General features: G+C 43.8%; 1 protein-coding gene across 2 annotated transcripts in view; it reads right to left on the bottom strand.

Moving 5' to 3' along the window:
- TANGO2 (transport and golgi organization 2 homolog) overlaps positions 1–25061 on the bottom strand; it is a 146703-nt gene extending 121642 nt beyond the window's left edge. For both annotated transcript variants that reach the window (XM_060785714.2, XM_067473185.1), the window contains exon 1: positions 24998–25061. The gene's annotated coding sequence lies outside the window, so the exon portion shown is untranslated. The remainder of the gene's footprint in view (positions 1–24997) is intronic.
- Positions 25062–26146: the final 1085 nt, after the last annotated feature.

Raw genomic sequence — 26146 nt, 5'->3', positions numbered from 1 at the left:
TTCTGTTTTGATTTTTTTTAATTTACTTACTCTTTATATTTATTAACAAATGGTTTTCAAACTTGAGTATGTGATGAAATCGCCATTATTCATCTCTTCCAGAGATAAGAATACATGCTCTGGTACATAGCAATTATCTGCAACAATACTGACTAGGGACAACATTGCATCTCATCAAGCCTGCATCACTAAACAATTTACTTCTTGCCTTCTTTAAGAATTTGTGTTACTTTATGCAAATGCCATTTCTTCATTGGCACTCTCTCAAAGGAAGAAAACAGTATTTTCTTCACAGTGAGAAGACCATTTGCAGAGAGAGGCACCTTTTGCTCATTAGTATCTTTGGCACATGTCTTTAATGTGCGTTTAAAGGGAACATTGTCAATCAACAATTTATTATATAACCCATCTACTTACAACAAGATGGCACCATTATCGCTGCAAGCAGTTTTAGGAAAATACAAAAATAAAAACAAAACTGTACCCAGAGTAAAAACAACAGAAAAACAAACAGTGCACATCTTAGTCCTCCTTGTCTTAAAAGATTCATTGTACAACTTGTGCATTCTTTCATGGCTTAAAGTAGGTGGAGGGGAACATTTGCAACCCTGCAGGCATTGCTGAACTGCAGTTATAAGGATACTACTACTGCTACTTGATAGGACTGATGGAAGCTGATTAAACGCAGCATCTTGATAGGCACAGGTCTCCCCTGCCAGTTTCCAATGTATACATACATTCTTCAATGAAACATAACAGCAAATGCATGTCCGCATGCAGAATACATTCATCCAAACTTCCAGTGTGCAAAGACCTTGAGAGCTACCAAGCTAAACTCCAATTTTGTGACTTACATGGGAGAGAAACAAATACCAAGGTAGCTGTACAATCTCTATTTATTAGCAGCAGTCAACACGGCAATTATTACTGCCTTCATACCCTCCCATCTTTGCACTATACTTTGAGCCAGAATGGCATCATTTACCTCATCTCTGAAAGCAACTACAATTCTTTAGAAATTACTACAAATGTCTAAACTTGTTATTAATGAAGCTCCCTCGGCAGCAGTAGTTACAGGAGACCAGACAAGAATGAGAGATAGATCACAAAGTGATGGGTACATTAAGGCTGACATTTCCAATATTTTGCCTGTCTCACATCACTGCTTCTTGTTATCACCCTTTGTTCCATATTTTATTTATTCTATGTGACTAACTTTATATGGATCCGTTAAAAACATGACAGCTTAACATTGTTATAATAATTGAAATCTATTCAGCGCCTTGATTTGCCAGTTTGTTGTTCACCAACAACAAAATACTCACTTAGCTGATTCTGAATAGCAAAGTGGCTGGAAATCTTATGCAAAAGGAAAGAACAAGTCAGCTTTTGATTTTTTTTAAGTTGTTGCTGAGAAATAAAGGGGGCAACATGTACACAGCGGCATTTTTACTGGCACGATCAAAGCAACAAAATATTAATTTTTAAAAGGAATTTGCTCATTGCAATGTTTGAGGCCTGTAGAAGCCTTTCACTTCTCATGTACATCATAGGAACACCACATTGTTATGTGGCTATCACTGCTGTGAATCAAATAATGTTTTAACTAGCCAATTTCACCCTTCTTTAGATTGTCCAGTTCAACTTTTGCTCTGTATTTTTTTACTTTTAAGAGTTCAACCCTAAAGATGCAGTTAGAGAAGAGTGTTTGTTAGTGCTAGCCAGCACAGCAATGATAAGGGACAGTAGCATTTGGAGTATTTAAGGCAGACATGGGCAAACTTGCTAACTTGGGGGCTACATGGTGGGCCAGAGTGGGTGGGCTGGAATGGAGGGGGTTCTCCCCAAGCCCCCTCCCTGCCCTTTCCTCCCCTTCCTCTTCTCTTTTGGGGGCAGAAAGTGAAGGAAAGACAGGAAAGGTTTGGATCCCAAAATTGTTAGCCTTGGTCATGATGAGATGGTGAATGGGACTGACCTCATGTTGCCTACTCCTGATATATAATCCTTGAATCCTAGAGTTGGAAGAGACGCCCAAGGGTCAACCAGTCCAACCCCGTCATGCAGGAAGGCACAAAGCACTCCCGATAGACAGCCTCTGCAAAAAAGCCTCCAGAGGAGACTCCACTGCACTCCAAGGCAGCATATGCCACTCTCCAACAGCTCTTACTCTCAGGTAGTTCTTCCTAATCTTTTCAGTTGAATCTCTTTCCCTGCCATTTGAAACCATTGCTCCCTTGTGCCCTAGTCTCTAGAGCAGAAGAAAGTCAGTTTTCCCCCTTCTCCTCAATGGGATACCCTTTAAATCTTGAAACATGGTTGTCATGTTTCCTCTTTACCTTCTCTTCTCCCAGCTAAACATTCCCCAAGAGGAAAGGAGGAAGGGAAAAGAGAAGGAAGAAAGGAGGAAGGAAGGGTGGAAGGGAATAGAGGAAGGGTGGAAAGAGAGAAGGATGGAAAGACAAAAGGGAGGGAAGGAAGGAGAAAGAGAGAGGGGGAAGGAGGGAGGAAGCTACTGCAAATCCCATCATCCATGGTCCATCCTCTCCCTATTAGCACCAGGATGTGAAGTGGGTCATGGGGGGGGGGGGGGGGTTGTGTGCCGAGTTTGGTCCTGATTGGCTGAGTTTTGCAAGTGCAAACATACGCAGGCTGAATTTTTATATATAAAGATGGAGGACCTTTTGATGCCTGAAAGGTCTACCCTGTCAGCTTTAAGTATGAATTGTAAAAATACATTCTACCTTTTAATTTTTGTGCCATGTATTTTAATATGTGTATGTTTTAATACATGCTATGATGCATGTATTTTTTATCTATCTTGTGCCTCACCTCGAGCCATAAGTAGAGGCAAGTAACAAATAAAATATATGTATAGTATATTCTTAAAAGTGTTCTCTGTATGCCTCCAGCATGATTCTATGGCCACGTTCCAGCAGAAGTTGACCACAGAATCATGCTGAAGGTCATTGCTAGACCCTCCAGTGAGATTCTATGGTATTCAAACCTCTTAGTATATAAATGAAATTGCATTCAATTTACTCACATAATAAGCAGACCTACTGTAATCCAGGAAAGGAGTGGCCCAGATTTATTTTCCCAAAAATACAAAAAAGATGTTTGGGATTGGTCCCCAAACTGTACTCAGACATCATGCAACAAACTCACACTTACTAATCACACAGTTCTTCTGCCAGCTACTTAGCGTTCAGCATTTAACCAATTCCCCCTTTCCTTTCCTCTCACGGGGGATGTATTCCTCTCACACAGTCACATTAATTACTTTTTAGTACCATTTGGCTTGGAGTCTGTGGCTTGCAAATGCCTGAATTGGGCTCAAAGGATCCAAGCTCAAACACTGGTTCCCCACCACTAATAAAAAACAACAGCAGAAGATGCCAGTGGAGGAAAAGTCAAGGCAGAAGAGAAAGATATCTGGTCGTTGCTTCATCTCAGAGATGTTTTATAGCAATCTGATTAGATTCATGCCTCCTGGCTTAATATGCAGACTGAAGCATAATTCTATTGATTATTTAATATCTTGGATTTTGTGATACAGCTCTGAGCTCAAACAAAAGAAGCATTGCCAGCAGCTGGCAATGCCTCCTCCTTGATATTTGGGAGTTGTAGTTGCTGAGATTTACCTAACAATTTTAGTTCCCCCTAACATTCAAGAAGTGGAAATCACCTGGGGGCTGAAAGTACAAATCCTTTCATCTACCAAGGAAACCAAGGAGTGGTAAGATTATTTACTGCCTTGGAGAAACTCTGCATTGGACCTTCTAATGGGGCCGCAGTTGCACAGAGGGTGAAACCGCTAGCTGCAGGAAATCTGCTGACCAGAGGGTTAGCAGCTCAAAAGCACGAGTCTGGTGAGCTCCCGGCTGTGAGCCCTAGCTTCTGCCTACCTAACAGTTCGATAGCATGTAATGATAGTAGATCAATAGGTACTGCCTCGGTGGGGAGGTAAAAGGTCACTAACACCTAGAATACTCTGTCTGTGTATTGTAGACCGTTGTTGATTGTCTTAAAAGGCATTGAATGTTTGCCTTACATATATAAAACTGTAATCCGCTCTGAGCCTCTCCGGGAAGATAAAGTGGAATATAAATAAAGTGTATTGTTGTTGTTGTTGTTATTATTATTATTATTCGCTGTTTTTAGAGTAACTTTTCATTTGCATCGCTGGTCCAAGATCATTTGCAAATGTGACTTTGAGCGAAAACTCCTCCCCATGTTTGAATTTAAAAGCACTCCGAAGAAAGCAGAAATGTTGAAATCACACCCATATGGCTAAAACACCTTCAAATGTCATATTTGCGCAACCAAATGGTGTACAATCTCAAACACAGCAGCCCAAAGTACCTCTACTGCTGTCATTTCTTGCCAAAAATGGACCACTACTATGCAGGGACTATCTCCCCTTTCAGTCCCTGCAAGGATGGAAATGGCAAAGCAATAGACCTTGAGCTTAACATTGGAGTTTGGATAAAGGGTTTGGCAAACTGCCTCGATTGAGAGGCAGACTTACAAAATTCAAGCTGTGAAAAGACAAGAGACAGAGGACAAATGTTTTGAGATTTGGTTTCTGTCTATTCAGTTGATAAATAGTGACTTATCCATCAGTGATCCCTCTGCACAACATGTTGTTTTCTGGAAATATATGTTTTGACAGTTTATCTCAGTATATCCTATGGGGCTTTGAGATGATTTCATCAGGCACCAATGTTAAGCCCTGCTGATACACACGATGGCTTGTGCAATGTCCTTGTTATTCTGTCTTGTTTCCTTTGTATATTATATTTTAATGACAACATTACATAACATTTAAAACTGCAAACAACACATTAATTATGGAAAGTTGGGCAGAGAAATAAACATACGCAAATAAATATGCTGGCTGTTGTACTCTGAGAGCTGTAACACACAAAAAGGTAACTTTCCCCAAACCCATCAAGTCAATGTTATTCAGTATCTGCTATCTTAGGGCTCTTCCAGACAGGCCCTGTACCCCAGGATCTGATCCCAGGTTGTCTGTTTATCCCAGATTATCTGGCAGTGGGGACTCATATAATCCAAGTTAAAGCGATGGTTTCAATATAACAGCAACAACAATTTTTATTGATTAACCAGTTGGCCTTATCAAAAACAGATAGTGCAGACACGACAAACAACATACAACATACATCTAGTCCTCTTAAAATAAAACACAAGTATACAGGTAGCTATAGATATATGCATCAACTATCCTCATCTCCCGTACACTGCACCCCAATCTGATATATGTACTCCGATCTCCTTTTAGCAGCTTTAACCAAGTTAAAGCAGAAAACCTGGGATCAGATCCTGGGATACAGGGCCTGTCTGGAAGGGCCCTTAGCAAACATCTCATACTGCCTAATAAGATATCTCTGTTTGACTTTTTTTTAAAATGCAGTTGAGTATTTCATTTATTTATCCTACAATTTGAAGTGGTACACAACCTAGCTACAGATACATGCTGTTGGACATGACATTTTAAGCAAACCTTGGGCATTAGGATTGATCACTAAAAGAGATGATGAAGCACTAGTCTTCCACTGGTGGTTTAGGTCCCACAAATGGGATATACAATTAAATGCTCCTGATGCTGCATCACCACCACACTTAAGTACTCAAATCAAGCATAAGGAGACCATAAGAGACACATTTCTTGGAATATTTATGTTTTCATTGGTTTGGATACTTCTTCCACAAGTAATCATTCAGATATGCAGTGGCCAATGCGTTACTTGGGGACCATCCTTCTGATAGCAGGAGACAAATATAAGTAGAGTCTCGCTTATCCAACATAAACGGGCTGGCAGAATGTCGGATAACATGGAGTCTCCTATTGTTGCCTGTCCAACGCGGTGCTAACACCTAGAATACTAACAACAGGCACTCAAAGGGTTAAGGCAAGGCAATGCCTTAGGGTTAGAGTGGCCCAGCAGGAAGTGCCCGGATGTGGAAGGGGAGCATGGAAAGCACAGAGGGAAGGAGGGAGGATGCTTCCATTTCCGGTCCTGCCTCTTTTCCCCTTTTCCTCCCTCCTCCTTGTCTTGCCTTTTTCACTTATTGAGAATGGAGAAAGAGTTGGGGAGCACTCCTTTAATTGAAGGGGAAATGCTGGAGGAAAAGGGGGCATCGGATAAGACGAATGTTGTATAAGCAAAGGTTGGATAAGTGAGATTCTACTGTAGTACCATTTAAAAAAATGTTTTCCAAGTGGATTGTTAAGTTTCAGATAAAAAGCTTGATGATACTTTTTCAAATATTACTCCAGAATGTATATCTTAGTAGCAAAGACCAGCTACATATGAAAATATGGTGTAACATTTCAGATCTCACCATATCACTGAAATTCTCCAAACGAGATATCCAGTACCACAATGTACACTCAACCACTTAGCCCAAGTTTTGCACAGAATTCATAACTAGAAGTGTATCTAACAGCCAAACCTCAATACTATGGAATCCTAGGTGTTGTAGTTTTATAAGGTTTTAGGACTTCTCTGCCAGAGTACAAACTACAATTCCCAGAATTTCATAGCATTTAATCATGGCAGTTAAGGTGGTGTCCAACAGCATTCATCCTGTACTGTAGATGCACCCTAGGAGAGTGGTTTGGGAGAGCAACAAACAGAATAAAATGTTTAAGAATAGTTGAATCATGCATACACAGAAACAGATGGCTGGAAGCAACATCGTGCTTCAGATTTCTTTTTAAAATTTAGTAGCATGGCACTTATATTCATGCTACAAACCTTTTGGATAAAACAATTATCCAAAAGCATTTTCTTGTTTCCCTTTTCTTTAGTGAATAAGAATACAGTTAAGTGATAAAAGTGTAACCATTTATTGTTCATTTATTAGTTCTCTGCTGGCTTTGTTCCAATGAGCTCAAGGCCTTCTTCCTTCCCACTTTATTTTCATCACCATTTGTAAAATGGATAAGGTTGAGAAAAACTGGCTCATTTGGATTTTATGTTTACTAGGAACCCCAATCTCTGGCTCCCACTTCATAGTCCTGTACATTAACCACTCCCCTGGCTGGCTCAGATTTATTGTATACGATTCCCAAACTTATGAAGTATTGATGATTGTTTACTTAAACAGTTCAAAAAGTATTTCTGCTTGGGATATAAACTGAAATGTGAGCACCAACACACAGTTACATTAAGTTTATGGAGGCTACTTAAAACTTTGCTTTTAAAATGTCAATGACATAAACTTAAGAAAGAGGCATCTTGCAAAATCTCAGGCTGTAGTCAGAACTATATTATAATTAAAATGAAACAGAGAGCTATCCCTGGATCCATTGTTACTGGAAAACGTTCTTGGTGAACTATGTTATCTATAAATGGCAGTACTAGCATAGTAGAATCACTAGCAGAAATGTAGTTTGGGCAGATGATCTATATAAAACCCCTTCAACAGTATAGAACAAGAGCAGTAGCATGGGGAATGAGAGGTAGTCCTTTGTTTTATATTTACTGAAATCTTTCAAGCCTGCTTTACATCAACAGATTTCGGGGTGGGTCAGAAAATGACTACAAACACAACAATCCGCAGTCCAGTAAACAAAAAAATGGAACACATAAATCAAAACCAAGCAAAGAGGAAAAAGAGGAAAGGTCAAATGGTGCAGCCTTGAGACAGTGTCAAACTGAGAACAATGTTGCCCTGACAGAAGCAAAGATTAATGTTTATTTTGAACAATAATGTAAAGACTGGTAATGTTGTTACCTTATATAATGAGTAACAGTTAAACTTTACTTTTCCTCACTACTTTTCACAATGCCTTGGGGTGCATTTTGTGAGGCTTCCTCCCCTCTTCCCAAATGAGACTGCTCTCTTGTATTTAAAAGAGTTTCTAAGATCTTTCAAAGAAATTTCTGAGTTATGGAGACCCTAGGGTAACTCTAAAAGGGACTGTGGTGGTGCAGTGGGTTAAACCGTTAAGCTGCAGGACTTGCTGACCAAAAGGTTGGTGGTTTGAATCTGCGGGATGGGATGAGCCCCCATTACTAGCCCCAGCTTCTGCCAACCTAGCAGTCTGAAAAACATGCAAATCTGAGTAGATCAACAGGTACCACTTCAGCGGGAAGGTAACATTGCTCCATGCAGCCATGCCAACCACATGACCTAGGAGGCGTTTATGGACAACACAGGCTCTTTGGCTTAGAAATGGAGATGAGAGCCACCCCCCAGAGTTGGACTTGACTAGACTTCATGTCAAGGGAAAATTTTTACCTTTACCTTTAGGGTTACCCTATCATAAAGCCTTCTTGGCAAAATTTGTTCAAGAGTGGTTTTGCCCTTGCCATCCTAGGAGGCTGAAAGAGTGTGACTTGCCCAAGCTCACTCGGTAGGTTTCTATGGCTGAGCAGAGGTTTGACCCCTATCCTATTACATCACACTGGCTCCCTATACATAGTAATATACACATTTTAAAATAATATGTTTGCCAAGCTCTGACCAGGCCTGGGAAATGAGGTGTTAAAAATACACTGTCTCTTGCATCTCTGCACAATGAAAAGCAATGTGGAGAAGAGAGCTCTTGGCAGACTTCAATATGTAGATGTTTCAAGGGATTCAGAAACTAATTTTGCTTATATCTTTAATACCACCCTTCTTTCCTAGAGGTCTAGTATTTCCCACAGCAAGTCTACACAGTTGCCTTACTATTGTCTTGCCTTCTCCCCACTCACAAGAACCTTGTTGAAACCATTGCTTCACACCTCTTTTCAGAAGCCCAATAAAGCTGATAATAATCACATTAGGTTCAGTTACTGCCAAGTAACAGAAAACAATTCTTGGAACCAAGGTTATACCAACTGTTTTTGCTGACTACTGGTTACAGAGAATTAGTCCTGAAAAGCCTTTCTGCGGGGGTGGCGGAGAGACCAAATACTCCTTGTCAGCAAAAAGCTGATTTGGGAGAACTGACATAGCTACCTTGCCAGATTTCATCTAAAACCTGCATTTCTCCCATATGCTGAAAGGAGTGACAAAATATGCATGTATTTCATTTAAAAAACTAATTTATTTGGAAATAACATTTAAGAGCGATACTCTGGGTTGTTATTAGCAACTCCAAAAACTAGGAATCTTGTTTATTCTCTGCAATGACTAAAGGTAGACTTCAGCTTACTCATCTGAGAGAAAACCTTACTGAACTAGTTAGTTTTATTTCCAAATAAATATGTTACTATTTATTTGTCCCTGGGCAATGTCCTTGCAAGGGCTAATTCTTTCATACCAGAAGCGACTTGCAGTTTCTCAAGTCATTTCTGACACCAAAAAATGATGTTGCTATGAAACAAGGATGCCATCATACATTGTCAGACCACTGTTCCCTCCAGCTCAGTGAATGGCAAATAATGATTAGCTCTCCTTGGTGAGACTTGAAATTGTATCTTGGATTTTCCATATACAAAGCATGTGCTTTACCATTGGCCTACAGTTCTTCAAATTCTAAAGACACGGCACATTTTAATGCACTATACATTATGTTAAGCAAGGCCTTAGAAAGTGGACCCAAAATAAGATAGATAAAACATACAGCCGGTATGGTTTGTATTCCATCTGAAGGCAAGTCTTTTTGCATCTGCAGAACCCCAATACCAGGAAACCTACAGACCAGCAACATCTATCATCTCTAGAGATTGGTGAAGGATGATGGAAGGTGCAGTCCAACAACTGGAGAGCTACAAGATGATCACCTCTGCATTAGGCCAACAGAGCACAAGACCAGAGGCTACTTTATGATAGATAAGATTATCTTCCTGCTGCCATGATGAGCCAGCATGGTGTAATGCTTTCAATGTAGGAGTATCAAACTGTGAAACCAGGCTTTGAATATCTGTTTGGCCATGGAAATTCACTGTGGGTGACCTTGGTCAAGTCACACTTCCTCAGACTCAGAGGAAGGCAAAGGCAATCTTCTCTGAACAAATTCTGTCAAGAAAATCCATGATCAGTTTACACTAGATTCCCTGTAAGTCAGAAATGACTTGAAGCCCCGCTCCCAAAAGCAATGCTATCATGAATCCACCCATTCTGGCCCCTTCTTCATCAGAGTTTTGTTTTGAGACTCCATCCCTTGTGCCCATCCATGCCTCATCAAATTTCCAATCTCGCCCACACACCCTCCCACTGTTTAGCCCCCTCTCCATTTCAGATGTCTCTTTCTCCCTATCTCCTTTGGAGATCTCTTCCTCCTCCTCCTCCTCTGGTAAAATAAATTTGTTAGGTGGCTCTCCAGTTCTAAAGAGCTGACTAATCTCCCAAGATCATAGTTCCATTCAGCCTATCCATCTGGGGTGAGAGGTTCTGAATGGGTCGGGTGCCATTGAGGTGGTGTGGGGAAGAAGATTGGTCACTCTCTACCCAGGGAGAAGCGCAGCAGAGTACTTGCGACCCTGGAGAAGGTTAGGTGTGGTAGTCTCCTTGACAGACCCCCTGGACTTAAAATTCTGCTTTTGAACGCTAGATCCGTCAATGGTATGACATCTGTCATTCAGGACTTGATCCTGGATGAGGCAGCGGATGTAGTATGCATCACCGAGACATGGCTGGATGAGTTGGGGGGGGGGGGGTTAACCTTACCCAGCTGTGCCCACCAGGTTTCAGTGTGCACCAGCAGGCTAGGTCCGGGGGGCGGGGAGGTGGGGTTGCGGTGATCTTTCGGCAGTCCATCGTCCTGATCAGATGCACCGGTTCGAATGTGTCCACTTGAAAGTGGGAACCTGAGACAGCCTGGGGATCCTGCTGGTGTACCATCCACCCTGCGGCCTGGCAGTTTCCCTGTCTGAGCTAGCAGACGTGGTCCCAAATTTGGCCTTGGCCTCCCAACAACTTACAGTTTTGGGAGATTTTAACATTCACGCCAAGACCACATTGTCAGGTGCAGCTCAGGATTTCATGGTTGCCATGACGACCATGGGGCTGACTCAAGTAATATCTGGCCCCACGCATCAAGTGGGACACACGTTGGACCTTGTTTTTCTTGTGGACGGTGGGATAGTCAGAGTGGAAGAGCAAAACATTCTTCCACTGTCATGGTCTGACTACCATTTATTTATTTATTTATTTAGTTACACCATTTCTACCCCGCCCTTCTCACCCCCGAGGGGGGACTCAGGGCGGCTAACACAGGCAACAATTCAATGCCAACAGTATCAATAATAACAATATAAACCAACAACATAAAATCCTATTACATAACAATTAAACAGTGATATTAACTAAAATTGCATAATCACATAGAAAAAAATCACATAATCACAAGTCATATAGCCGTTTCCAATTTTCATAACAATCCTATTGTCCGAGTTCAGTGCCTAAAGTGCTGCTGCGCCCATTAGCCAAAGGCCTGGCTCCAAAACCACATATTTAGTTTTTTCCTAAAAGTAAGGAGGGAGGACGCCGATCTAATCTTGCTGGGGAGCGAATTCCACAAGTGGGGGGTCACCACCGAGAAGGCTCTGTCCGTCGTCCCCACCAGACGCGTTTGAGACGCTGGTGGGACCGAGAGCAGGGCCTCCCCAGTAGAAATGAGAAATTACAAGGTAGAACGTAGAGAGAAATATATTCGGATAAGTAAGCTGGGCCGGAGCCATATAGGGATTTATAGGCCAAGACCAGCACTTTGAATTGTGCTCGGAGGTGGACCGGCGGTCAGTGGAGCTGACGCAGCAAGGGGGTGGTATGCTCCCTGTATGGCGCTCCGGTGAGTAATCTGGCTGCCACCCGTTGGACTAGTTGAAGTCTCTGAACAGTCTTCGAAGGCAACCCCATGTAGAGTGCGTTGCAGTAATCTATTCGGGATGTAACCAGAGCGTGGACCACAGTGGCCAAGTCATCTGATCTGTTTAAGATTAACCGTACCCTCTAACCTTCGCAGGGTAGTCCGCCCTAGGAGGCTGAGGGATCCATAAGGATTCCTGAGGTCTCTTGGGGATCTTCCTGTCCTGGAGACTGGTGATCCTGTCAACGCCTTTGTTGATCGCTATAGTAGCGAGATGTCTAGGGTGATTGACACGATCGCTCCTGAACGTCCCCTCGCCTTGCGCAGAGCCACACCGACTCCTTGGTTCAACGAGGAGCTGGTTGTGACGAAGCACTGGAGGAGGGGTCTAGAAGGCATCTGGAGGAAATCTCAGGATGTGTCTGACCAAGCATGGTCTAAAGCCACTATTAGGGCTTATACCACGGCTTTGCGAACAGCCAGGAAAACATTCTCGACTGCTCGCATAGTGTCTGCAGCAAATAGATCGTCGGAGTTGTTCCGGGTTGTTGGGGAGCTCCTTCGACCTCCTGAGGTTGAGGAGCTTCCTGACGACTCGGCAACTCGATGCAGCATTTCGTACGCCATTCTGCAGGCAAAGTTGCTCAGATACATCTTGAGCTGGACTCCAGTTTAAACGCAGTGCCAGATGAGGTAACCAAGGAACCTGTCTGTTCGACTTTATAGGATTCTTTCCATCTTGTTCATCCTGATGACATGGAGGGGATTCTTGGGGCTGTGAGGGCGACCACTTGCGCTCTGGATCCTTGCCCTTCCTGGTTAATTAAACTGGCCAGAGAGGGGTTGTTGGAATGGTTTGTTGTGATAATAAATGCTTTGTTGGGCCAGGGGAAATTTCCATCCTGCCTCAACCAGGCAGTGGTAAAAACTCCGCTGAAGAAGTCCTCCCTTGACCCAACTACAGACCAATTTCCAACCTCCCTTTTCTGGGCAAGGTTCTGGAGTGGGTGGTTGCCTCGCAGCTCCAGGGATTCCTCGATGACACCGATTTTCTAGATCATTCGCAGTCTGGCTTTCGGCCTGGGCACAGTACTGAGACGGCTTTAGTCACCTTGGTGGATGACCTCTGCAGGGAACTAGACAGGGGGAGTGTGACCCTGCTGGTTCTCTTGGACATCTCAGCGGCTTTCGATACCATCGACCATGGTATCCTGGGAAGACTCGCTGGGATGGGACCCAGGGGCATGGTTCTTCTGTGGCTCCAGTCCTTCCTGGAGGGTCGTTCCCAGTTGGTGAAGCTGGGGGACTCCTGCTCGGACCCCTGGCCATTGACCTGTGGTGTCCTGCAAGGTTCTATTCTGTCCCGCATGCTATTCAACATCTACGCGTGAAACCGCTGGGAGAGGTCATCCGGACTTTTGGAGCGCGATGCCACCTCTACGCAGATGACACCCAACTCCAGTACTCTTTTCCATCAGACTCCAAGGAAGCCCCTCAGATACTGGACCAGTGCCTGGCCACTGTGATGGTCTGGATGAGGACGAACAAGCTGAGGATCAATCCTGACAAGACAGAGGTCCTCCAGGTCAGTTGCCCATCTGACCGGGGTATTGGGTGGCAACCTGTGCTGGACGGGGTTGCACTCCCCCTGAAGTCGCAGGTTCGCAGTTTCGGGGTTCTCCTGGACTCAGCGCTGATGCTTGAAGCACAGGTGTCGGCGGTGGCCAGGAGAACCTTCACACAATTAAAACATGTGCGCCAACTGTGACCATACCTCGTGAAGTCTGCCTTGACCATGGTGGTCCACCCCTTAGTTACCTCTAGACTAGACTATTGCAATGCTCTCTACATGGGACTACCCTTGAAGACAGCTCGGAAATTACAACTTATCCAACGGTCGGCAGCCAGATTAGTAACAGGGGTGTCTTACAGTGCGTGGTCAACCCCCCTGTTTAAGGAGCTCCATTGGCTACCGTTCATCTTCCGGTCCCAATTCAAGGTACAGGTTCTTACCTATAAAGCTCTAAATGGTTTGAGACCCACCTACCTTCATGACCGTATCTCTCTCCATGAACCAGCCCGAACTCTTCAATCCTCGCCCTTGCCAGTTTCTCAGGCTCGCCTTGTGGGTACAAGGGAGAGAGCCTTTTCCTCTGTGGCCCCCCGACTCTGGAACTCATTGCCCGGTGAGGTTAGGAAAGCCCCTACTTTAGAAACCTTTTTAAAGAGTCTCAAGACCTGGCTCTGCTGTTGTGCTTTTGGAGAGTAGTCACATCATTTTATGCTATTACTCCCTCAACTTTCTTGTCCCAGCCAGTTTACCAGCTGTTAGGATTTCTGGGAGTTGGATACCAAAACATCTGGGGACCCACAGGTTGAGAATCACTGAGTTAGAGCAATTCCGAAAGGGCATTGGCATGCACTGCTAATTAAATACATAAGTGATGGCTATTTGCTATGACTTCTCTTCCCCAAACTAGGAGGGTCCAAGGATGATGGAAAATTAGTCCAAGCCATCTGGAAGGCATAAGATTGGTCAACACTGAGTTATAGTGCCCATGTCCTAGCCAGATAATATGGTTATTATACAAACTTCACATGCATTATTCTGCCACACTTGTGCAGTCCACTCAAGCAACAGCTGGCACAAATTATGCTTGTCTTCCTGCCTGAAGGCTCAGCTATCCAGGTTAACACAAGAGAGTCAAGCAAGCTGGTTAACCCCGTCCCATTTTCCCTTTCTGACACTCAGAATAAAATCCATGAAGCATGTTCAATCTGCATAACCCCTTTTGTTTCACATGGACCCTCTTTATGTTTAATCTTGGCATGCACTCTACCAACAAAGTAGCTTCTTTAAATAAATTTACAAATGGGTATTATCTAGAGTCATCCAATTGGCCAATAGGAGTTCCCCTTCTTCCTCTCTATAGCCCTCCTAAATGGCACTCTAATCTGTTCCATAAAGTCCATTACTCTCTGGGAGGGGATACACAAGGAGGTTGCAGGAGGAGAGTGAATTTAATCCACCAGATGTACTTGCCTGTAGGCAAAAATACACTGTCAGATACAATCCACATTCATATTATATACAGCTAGCTAATTTTCTACTTCTCAAAAGATTTAATTCTTTTAATACCAAAAATACATTGTTTTGTACCCCTTCCAACATTTAAAGCCAATATTATGGGACACTAAAAACAAAAAAGAGACCCCCAGCATTGATGGTGTAAAATAGGTATTACCAAAATGAGAAATATTCTGTGAGTGGTGGACAAAATCTTTCAGCCATAATGCACCAAAACAGAGCCTTTCGTTCCCACAGAAATGTTTGGTTTTTCCCCACTGTATATTCTCAACAGACCCAGATGGAAAATGTAGGCATTCTACGTTATCTTGGATCACCTAGATTCACCTACATGAACCTGCACAATATACAGAATACTGCTACTAGCTTTATATTGCTCTAGCACTAATGCTTGGAGCATGGGACACAGAGAGACAAGCAAGAGGCTGCAATTTCTGTTCCATTCTCTACTTAATTCTGCTAGAATTGATGGTGGGGGAGCCCATGCAGTCACCTGAAACAGCTGTGGAATGATTGTGTTCATGCCAAAGGATGTGGATATTGATACTTGCAGCTAGTGCAAGTTAGTGGCTCTCTTGGAAAAAAAGTTCCAGAGCTTCAAGGCTCAGGTATCCACACTACAATCTACTAGGGAGGAAGAGGTTGCCTTGGATCTGGAAGAACAAATTGTCCTGGAGAATCGGACAGAGGATCTCTGCGGAGAATGCCATGCCCTAAACACAGGAAGTGGACACTTGGAAGGAATGTTACATATAGAATTAGAAGGACCAGGAATCATTCTAAGTTTGGATCTACAGAATCCATTTGAAGTTCTCTCCAGCATCAGTGATGATGCAGAAGAGCAAAACAGAATGTGCAGGTACTCCTGGCAGTCAGCATATCAAAAAGCACCTGCCAAACCTCCAAGGTGGTGGTCAGGAACTCCCTGCTGAGAGGAATGGTCGAAGTGGTTTGTGGACCTGACAGGATGACTCAAGAGGTGTGCTGTCTCCATGGAGTAAAAAATCAATGATGTAGCAGAGAAGCTGACAATGCTTGTCAAGCTCACAGACCGTTACCCCTCCTTGTGGAAACCAATGACACTGCAAGGCATAGCCTTCAAGAGATCACTCAGACAGGGAGCCATGGATTCAAACTGCAAGAAGGGATTCCACATAAACATAAGAAAGAACTTTCTGACAGTGAGAACTGTTTGCCAGTGGAATATGCTGTCTCAGAGTGTGGTGGAGTCTCCTTCTCTGGTGGTTTTTAAGCAGAGGCTGGGTGGCCATCTGTCAGGGATGCTTTGATTGTATGTTCCTGCATGATTGAAGGGGGTTGGACTGGACAGCCTCCAACGTTATGATTCTATGAAAGATGGACAATATATATTATGTTGCAAGGGAGAAAATAGCAAAGCACAATTTGGTGGGTACATGGAACCTGTTCATATCTTACATTTTGGATCTAACAATGGATCAAACCCTCCATTGATGCATATAGCATTTTAGTGCACTGTTCCTTAAGAACAAAAGAGCACAGAACACAATGACTGTCATTGTTCAGTCAATATAATACATTGTGACAAGAGTTACCCATGACACATTTTGGTGAACCATTATGACAAGAAGTAGAAATAAAGAGTCTGGTTTGCAGTAGGTTAGCAGGGAGAGAGCACAGTGAATTCTCTGTAAGCTCGGGAAACACATGCATAATACCCTGAAAGGCTACAGAAATTCTTGCTGGAGTCAGAAATGCTCTCACAACTCACAAGATGCAAATTTTTGTTTTGGTCCAAGATGCATGAAAGTTAGAGATGACCATTTTTCAAATAAGTAACATTACATTGTCATCTGCAGATAAGCAACATTCAGAGTAGGCACTGATGTATAATACTAGACATTTTATAGTAAGTAAAATGCATTATTTCATGTTTCTGAAGTATAATTTTCAGCATTCACCTTCTGGGGCTTGAAATTACCAGGTGTTGATGATGTTATAAAATTTCCATGATATAGCTTGACATTCATTTCGGAAAAAAAGGGGGGGGGGTTAAATTCTCTGATCAAGTTTTAAAATCATACAGAGTGAAGGCTGTCCTTAAACGAACAAGACTGGTTTTATGTATTGTCGAAGGCTTTCATGGCTGGAATCACTAGGTTCTTGTGGGTTTTTTCGGGCTATAGGGCCATGTTCTAGAGGCATTTCTCCTGACGTTTCGCCTGCATCTATGGCAAGCATCCTCAGAGGTAGTGAGGATGCCAATGGATACTCCACCTCAGACATCAGAAGAGCTGCAAAACCAAGAACAAGCCACGAGAGTAAAGATAAAGATCCACCCAGAGGAAAAGTGTTCCTGCCATACATCAAGGGAACCACTGACCGCATAGGGAAGCTGATGAGGAAACACAACATACAAATTTTATTTATTTTTATTTATTTCTGCTACTTATACCCCGCCCTTCTCACCCCCGAGGGGGGACTCAGGGCGGCTTACAAAAAGAAGGCACAATTCGATGCCCTTATCCAAATACATGCAAATATAAAAACAATTACAATAATTAAACAATTAACAGATTAAAAACATCAATATATAGCACCATAGCACAACAATAAGCAGTCTCATGGTCAGTGTTTCGCATTCCATAGGTCCAATAGATTTCTTCATTATTTGCCCATCATTATGGTCTTTCTTTTTTAGCTGCCAGAGTTTCCGAAAGCCTGGTCCCACATCCAAGTTTTCAGCTTTTTCCTGAATGAGAGGAGGGAGGTCGCTGATCTGATCTCCCCGGGGAGTGAGTTCCACAGGCGGGGGGCCACCACTGAGAAGGCCCTGCTCCTCGTCCCCGCCAGTCTCACTTGTGATAAAGGCGGGGTCGAGAGCAGGGCCTCCCCAGAAGATCTTAGACTCCAAGGTGGGACGTAGAGGGAGATCCATTCGGACAGATACACTGGACCGGAACCATATAGGGTTTTGTAGGTCAAAACCAGCACCTTGAATTGGGCTCGGAATTGGATCGGCAGCCAGTGGAGCTGGCATAACAGGGGGGTGGTATGCTCCCTGTATGCCGCTCCGGTGAGCAATCTGGCTGCCTCCCGTTGGACTAGTTGAAGTTTCCGAGCAGTCTTCAAAGACAACCCCACGTAGAGTGCGTTGCAGTAATCCAAACGGGATGTGACAAGAGCGTGGACCACCGTGGCCAGATCCGACTTCCCAAGGTAAGGGCGCAGCTGGCGCACAAGTTTTAATTGTGCGAAAGCTCTCCCGGCCACCGCTGGGACCTGGGGTTCCAGGCTCAGCGATGAGTCCAGGATCACTCCCAAGCTGCAAACCTGCGTCTTCAGGGGGAGTGTAACCCCGTCTAACACAGGCTGTAACCCTATACCCTGTTCGGCCTTACGATTGACCAGTAGGACCTCTGTCTTGTCTGGATTCAATTTCAATTTGTTAGCTCTCATCCAGTCCGACACAGCAGCCAAGCACCGATTCAAGGTCTGGACAGTCTCCTTGGTGACAGGTGAGAAGGAGTGACAGATTTGGACATCATCTGCGTAGAGATAACATCTCATTCCGAAAATCCGAATGATCTCCCCCAGCGGCTTCATGTAGATGTTGAATAACATCGGGGACAGAATTGAACCCTGTGGGACTCCACACAACAACGGTTGTGGGGCCGAACAGGTGTCACCCAATAACACCTTCTGAGACCGACCCTCAAGGAAGGATCGGAGCCACCGCAGAGCAGTGCCCCCGAGCCCCATGTCCATGAGGCGTCCCAGAAGGATACCGTGATCGACGGTATCGAAGGCCGCTGAGAGGTCCAGCAGAACCAACAGGGACACACTCCCCCTGTCTAGTTCCCTGCGCAGATCATCTACCAAGGCGACCAAGGCTGTCTCAGTACCATGTCCCGGCCTAAAGCCAGACTGTGCCGGATCTAGATAATCAGTGTCTACCAGAAACCCCTGGAGTTGTGTTGCCACCACACGTTCCATGACTTTGCCCAAATAGGGGAGATTGGAAACTGGCCGATAGTTGTCGAATTGGGTGGGATCCAGTGATGGTTTCTTCAACAGCGGTTTTATAATAGCTTGCTTTAAGCTCGCTGGAAACTCTCCTTTCTGTAAGGAGGTATTAACCATCACCTTCACCCACCCTGCCAAACCCCCTCTGGCTTCCTTGATCAGCCAGGAAAGGCAGGGGTCTAGGATGCATGTGGTGGGTCGCACCTCTCCAAGGATCCTGTCCACATCCTCAAGCTGAACTAATTGAAATGAATCCAACAAAACTGGACAAGCAGATGCTCTCGTTACATCCCCAGAGACTGCCGTTAATATGGCGTCAAAGCCCGACCGAATCCGCCCAATTTTATCCGCGAAGAATCGAGCAAATGCTTCACAGCGAGCTACCGTGTTATCAGGGGCCTCGCTTTTCGGCCTCGCAATCTACAAACCCACCAAGAAAATCCAACAAATGCTACGTTCAGCAAAGGACAAGAGGGATCCTCTCACCTCTGCAGGAGTCTACCGTATACCATACAGCTGTGGACAAGTCTACATAGGGACCACCAAACGCAGCATTGCCCAAACACGAATCAAGGAACATGAAAGGCACTGCAGACTACTTCAACCAGAGAAGTCAGCCATAGCAGAGCACCTGATGAACCAGCCTGGACACAGCATATTATCTGAGAACACAGAAATGCTGGACCACACCAACAACCACCATGTCAGACTACACAGAGAAGCTATTGAAATCCACAAGCATGTGGACAATTTCAACAGAAAGGAAGAGACCATGAAAATGAACAAAATCTGGCTACCAGTATAAAAAAACTCTAAAATTACAACAGCAAAACAGCAGAGAGGAAACAACCAGGCACATCTTAACACCTCTCAACAAAAGATTTTCCCAGGCTCAGCCAGGCCTTCAAATGCTAATGAAGGTGGTCAGTTGAAACATTCACACCTAGCTCCAGCAGAGAAAAGCTCTTTGCCCCACCCCAGCCATTCCACAGATATATAAACCCATCGTCCTAATTCCAACAGACCTCACTACCTCTGAGGATGCTTGCCATAGATGCAGGCGAAACGTCAGGAGAAATGCCTCTAGAACATGGCCATATAGCCCGAAAAACCCCACAAGAACCTAAGACTGGTTTTGACTTTGCTGCTCTATAGAAAAATTATCTTATTTGAATGAATAATTTAAAAGAAACATTGCTTTTAGGTAGTGATACAACCATACATCACCCCAACAACCACTGACTTTGGAGCAGAATGTGGCATCAGGGACACTGATCTATTTTTGATGGGAGGGCTTAAAACTGGCTAGCTGGTCATTATGAGTTCTCGACACTTGCAGGCAGATTTTACAAAATACATTGAAATACTATGAAAAATAGTCCAGCAGAACCTAATAATTTGACTACTATGAAAAAGAACACATTCTGTAAATGCAACTCATTCAAGGATGGCTGTGAATCACATTTAGAATAAGTTTTCTTACTTCATTTTTCTTTCAAGGTCAGTAGGGAAGCTGTATGGAAGCTGTAGTGAGATCCAACCTTATCTCTTCCCATATCCGCACTGAATTATCCAAAGTATGATTGAGAAGTCACTGCATGTCCACTCTAGTTTAATATTTAACTAACCTTTTAACCTGTCTTATAATTCAGGGTGAGAAGAGATATGACCATAAGCAAACAATTTAGGGGTTGTTTCAAGTTATTGGAAGCCATTTTCAAATAAACTGAGCAATTTTCAGGCCCAAGAGCTTTAGTATTTGCAAATAGAAAAAAAAGAAAAAAGAATGTTGTCACATGTGGCCAAGACTGGACACACTCCACCAGTGACAAAGAAACAACTCCCCTTTTTCTCCAGCTCTAATAAGGAAACCCATCCTTCTCTCAATGAAAGATCTCATAAAGAGTGGCTACATAGAAGCTTCCAAGGGCCACTTTAGAGCAGGGCAGACTAGTCCCTGCTGTGACCTGCAATCACCAGTTATGCCACCATAAGAACTTAGCACCGGCGTTAACTCTTAAAGACACAATATCCAATTGCTAGTCCTTTCTATGTATCTTGCAAAGTTTACATGCAGGTATGTATGAACAGGACAGATTGCATGCAATTTTTCTAACTGCTAGAAGGGTTGCCTTAATCTTTTTGGTACTTTTTGAACAATTCTGATAATTTGGGAGAAGGGGTTAACTGCAGAGTCGTCTTTGGCCCCTTCCACACAGCCATCTAACCTAGAATATTAAGGTAGATAATCCACATTATAATCTGCATTGAACTGGATTATATGAGTCTACATTGCTGTATAATCCAATTCAAAGCAGATAATCTGGATTTTATATGGAAGTGTAGATGGGGCCCCTGTGCTTCCTAACCAAGGGCCATCCAGTCCAAACCCCTTCTGCACATCTCCACTCCACACTTTGCTGGTTAGGAACTAGGTTTGGAGAAAATGGTTTTGTGTGTGCATGATTAGACTGAGTCTGGATCTACGCTGCTATAGAAGCCAGTTTTGGATACCAAGATGAGTCTACACTGCCCTATGAACTGATCCCAGATTACCTGCTTTGAACTAGATTATATGAGTTTCCACTACCATATAATTTGGAATAAGAAGATAATCTGGGATCAGATCCTGGGCTATAGGGCAGTGTAGAAGTGCCCCCAGACTTTATTTATTTATTTAGTTCAGACATTTACATCCCGTCCCTCTCTCTCACATACACACCTCCCGGGGTGGGTGGGGCACGGATTCAGGGCAGCTCATAACTGGCAACCATTAGATGCCACACAAATAGTAATAAAATCACAATTAAAACATTAGTTAAAAACATCAAATTATAAACATCCATTTAAAAATTAAACAAATCCAAATCCAGAGTCATAATCTGAGGTCTGTCCATTGTCAGTCACGTAAATAATATACATTATTATTGTTGTGTCTGCTGCTCGAATGCTTGGTATTATCTGCTTTAAACTGGATTATAGGAGTCTACATTTCCAGATAATCCAGTTCAAATAAAGTATTTTGGGATCCAAAATGGGATTATATGGCAATGTAGGTGGGGCCTGAAATGTGCAGAACAAGTTTGAGGACAAGAAGGTGATTGTATTCATTGAATCATAGAGTCCTAGAGCTGGAAGAGACTCCAAGGGCCATCCAGTTCAAACCCCTTCTGCCAGGCAGGAAAAACTCAATGACAGCACCCCCAACAGATGGCCATCTGGCCTCTGTTTAGAAACTTCCAAAGAGAGAGCTTCCAATGGATTCTGAGGCAGAGAGTTCCACTGTCGAACAGCTCTTCTTATGGTCGGGAAGTTCTTCTTCATGTTCAGGTGGAATCTCCTCTCCTGTCATTTGAACCCATGGCTCCATTGAGTCCTAGTCTCCAGGGCAGCAGAAAGGAAGCCCCCTCCCTCTTCCTTAGGACAGCTTTTGAAATGTTTCAACATGGGTGCGATGTTTCCTCTCAACCTTCCCTTCCGAGGGTAAACAGAAGGTGGCCTTTTCAACGCCTTCATAAAATGTGTGAGAAGCAGACAAATGAACAACACTGCTTTCATGCAGCTTTCCTGGAGTTTGGGGTGGAGGGAATGTACTAGGCTTCAGATCAGAACTTCTATAGATTAGGCTGATCATCCCATAGATCAGCGTTTCTCATCCTTCCTAATGCCATGACCCCCTAATACAGTTCCTCATGTTGTTGTGACCTCCAGCCATAAAATTATTTTCGTTGCTACTTCATAACTGTAATTTTGCCATGGTTATATCATGATGCAAATATCCGATATGAAGAATGTATTTTCATTCACTGGACCAAATTTGGCACAAACACCCGATACGCCCAAATTTGAAAACTGGTGGGGTTGGGAGATTGATTTTGTCATTTGGGAGTTGTAGGAAACAGGTAATAAAAACTTGGAGATATAATTTTTTTATAATTAAGACAGAAAAACTCAAGAAAGAATTATTAGGGGAGATAAAAAATCACTTTAAAGAGAATAGGGGCTCAGCAAGTATAGAAACAGTCTGGGATACAGCAAAAGCATTTATTTTTTTTGTCGTGTCAGGAGTAACCTGAGAAACTGCAAGTCGCTTCTGGTGTGAGAGAATTGGCCGTCTGCAAGGACGTTGCCCAGGCGACGCCCCGGATGATTTGATGTTTTATCATCCTTGTGGGAGGCTTCTCTCATGTCCCCTCATGAGGAGCTGGAGCTGATAGAGGGAGCTCATCCGCCTTTCCCTGGATTTGACCCTATGATCTGTTGGTCTTCAGTCCTTCCGGCACAGGGGTTTAACCCACTGCGCCACCGGGAGCAAAAGCAGTAATTAGGGGTTATTGCATAGCAAAAGAAGTGGCAATAAAGAAACAGCAAGATAAAGGAAAAGAATGTTTAGAGAAATAGAGGAAACACAAAAACTATTACAAAGTAAATACCAAGCAAAAGTGAAAGTAAAGTTGGAATTTTTTAAAAAACAATTAGAAGAAATTGATAATTTGGACTTATGGAAAAAAGAGGTATTTATTAAAACTAATTTTCAAAGAGAAAATACAAATACAATGAAAAAAATGGCTAATTATCTGAAGAATGTGAAAGAGAAAGAGTTGCCCAGTTAAAGAATAAATATAATAAAAAGGTGAATTTGAGCAAGGAGATAAGAGGTATTTGTAGACTTTTACCAGGACTTATATAAAAAACATGGAGGAAGATTTAATGAAAATATACAGAAGACAATAGACAGAGAAGACAATAGAAAACTAGGAACAGAAATAACATATCAAGAAATAGAACAGGTGATCGATGCATTGAAAAATGCAAAATCTCCAGGAAGTGATGGTTACACTGCAGAATTTTATAAAGAAATGGAAGAAATAATATCAGAATTGAAGAATTCAGTCAATAGTATAATGAAAGGAGGATTTATAGTTTGCCTACAAAGAGCATTTTGAACTCCACCAACGATAGAATTGAATCAAGCTGGGCACACAGAACTCCCACGACCAACAGAAAATACTGGAAGGGTTTGGTGGGCACTGACCTTGAGTTTTGGAGTTGTAATTTGCCTACACCCAGAGAGCACTGTGGACTCAAACAGTAATAGATCTGGACCAAACTTGGCACAAATACTCAATATGCCCAAGTGTGAACCTTGATGGAGTTTGGAGTAATCAGATCTTGACATTTGGGGGTTGTAGTTGCTGGGATTTATAGTTCACGTACAATCAAAGAGCATTCTGAACCCCACCAACCAGGCATGTAGCCGGGGGGGGGGGGGGTTGAGGGGCCTCAGCCCTCCCCGAAATTCTGATGGTGGTTCGCGAAAAGGCCTTACTGGTGCATTATTTAAACTGTTATGTTTATTCATATCATGATCTGATCACCATGCTCAATATATCCCATATGCATGGGGGTATTGGGGTAATGATACAAAAGGGGGTAATGATACAAAAGGTTTGCTAGGCTAGACCCTCTTTCACTCAGACTCAGCCCCCCCGAAACCCCCCCTGAAAAAAAATCACCCCACCCCCCAAAACGAAATCCTGGCCAGGGGCCTGCCCCCAACGATAGAATTGGGTCAAACTTCCCACATGGAACTCCCATGACCAACAGAAAATACTGGAAGGGTTTGGTTTGGTCCTTGAGTTTTGGAGTTATAGTTCACCTACATCCAGAGAGAACCGTGGACTCAAACAATGGTAGATCTGGACCAAACTGTGTTTTCTGGTGGTCTTTGGCGACCCCTCTGACACCCCCTCACAAGCCCTCCCCGGGGTCCCGACCCCCAGGTTGAGAAACGCTGGTATAGGTGCAAACCCTGCGACAACTTTTCAACATAAACCCAACAGCAGTGGTTCTTCCTGCACTTTAACGTTGGGTCCACTTTATAGCATTCCATTGTATCTCTTAACCCAAACCTAGAGACATGGGCTAGGCTGCTTGCAACGCCGTGCCTTCCTTCCTTCCTGACAGAAGGGGGCTGGTCTGGATGGCCCCTGGGAGCCTCTTCCAGCTCTGGGAGTTCGGGAAAGAGCCTCTCCAGCTTCCCTTGGCCAGCGCCAGCACCACCGCCCGCCCGCCCGCCCGCCCTCCTTCCTTCCTTCCTTCCTTCCTTCGGACAACCGTCCGGCTCCACTCACCCCAAGAGACCTGTCCCAACTCCGCCGCCGAGCTTCGCCTCCCACCCCGCAAGAAGGAGCCCCGCGATTGGCCCGTGGAATGTGGCCCCACCCAGGCGCCTCTCATTGGCCAAATTAAATCTCCCTTTCTTCCCGCCCCTTCTTCGCGGGACCCCTCGCGGATTGGCTGTCTTTCCTGTCGCTCGAGGCCTCCTTTGCCCGCGTGCTCTGAGGGCATGTCTTCGACGCCTAGGTTTTCCCTTGGCGTCGTTTGCATGTAAAAGGAAACGTCGGCAAGGAAGGCTGAAAAACCTTTTAAAACTACAACTCTCAGAGCTCCAGAGCATTGAGTGAAGGCTGTTGTGTATTTTTTTTTTTTTAAATCCTTCTGTGAGGCAAGTCAGTTCTGTCGCTGACTGGAAGTTATTTCAAGTTGGAGGAATGTTTGCCTCAAGCGTCAATTGAACACCAGCTCACAGATCGGAAGGCCAGCCTTTTTTCTCAGTATGCCCATTTTGTACAACTTTTGGCCTCTCTGCCCCCAAACTTACCGCAGGCTTGCACCACGGTGTCCGGTGTCCGGCTTCTTTCTGCACCACTCGTGTTGATGATTCTGAGTTGTTTTGATGAGACTTAAGACAACAAATAACAATATTTGTGAAAGGAACGTGTTTGGCATGAAGTTTTTAGGTGTGTTTTTCTAACCCAACCCACTCGAAGGAACACTGAAACAGCCACCATTTTGAAAGCAGACCCTCATGAGCTTGGAGCGCCATTCAAAAGAGTCAGAAGAGAATCCATTTCCAAAAAACACAACAGGCTATCACTATGGAAGGTATGATTCCCTTCCAAGTGTAGGGTCTTGGCAGTGGGTTTGTAAGTGACTGTAAAGACCTATTCTGGATACTCATGGTCTTTCATAGTAAGGACATCGGCTTCCAGGTAGAAAGCAGTCCTAGTCAGGGTTTCCTTGATGCTTCTTCCTCTTGACACATTGTTCTCTTTCACCCTCCATTTGTGCCTCTTTGAATTCCATAGCACTGTTGGTCACAGACAACCTACAGTTAGACACTCAAGGGCCAGGGCTTCCCAGTTCTTGGTGTCAATGCCACACAGGCCCGTAGCCAGGATTTCGATTCAGGGGGGGGGGGGAGGCTGAGTTTGTTTCGG

The sequence above is a fragment of the Anolis sagrei genome, chromosome X, assembly GCF_037176765.1.
Source record: "Anolis sagrei isolate rAnoSag1 chromosome X, rAnoSag1.mat, whole genome shotgun sequence".
Lineage (NCBI taxonomy): Eukaryota > Metazoa > Chordata > Lepidosauria > Squamata > Dactyloidae > Anolis > Anolis sagrei.
The sequence above is the reverse complement of the archived record's forward strand: the minus strand, read 5'-3'. Positions and strand labels throughout refer to the sequence as shown.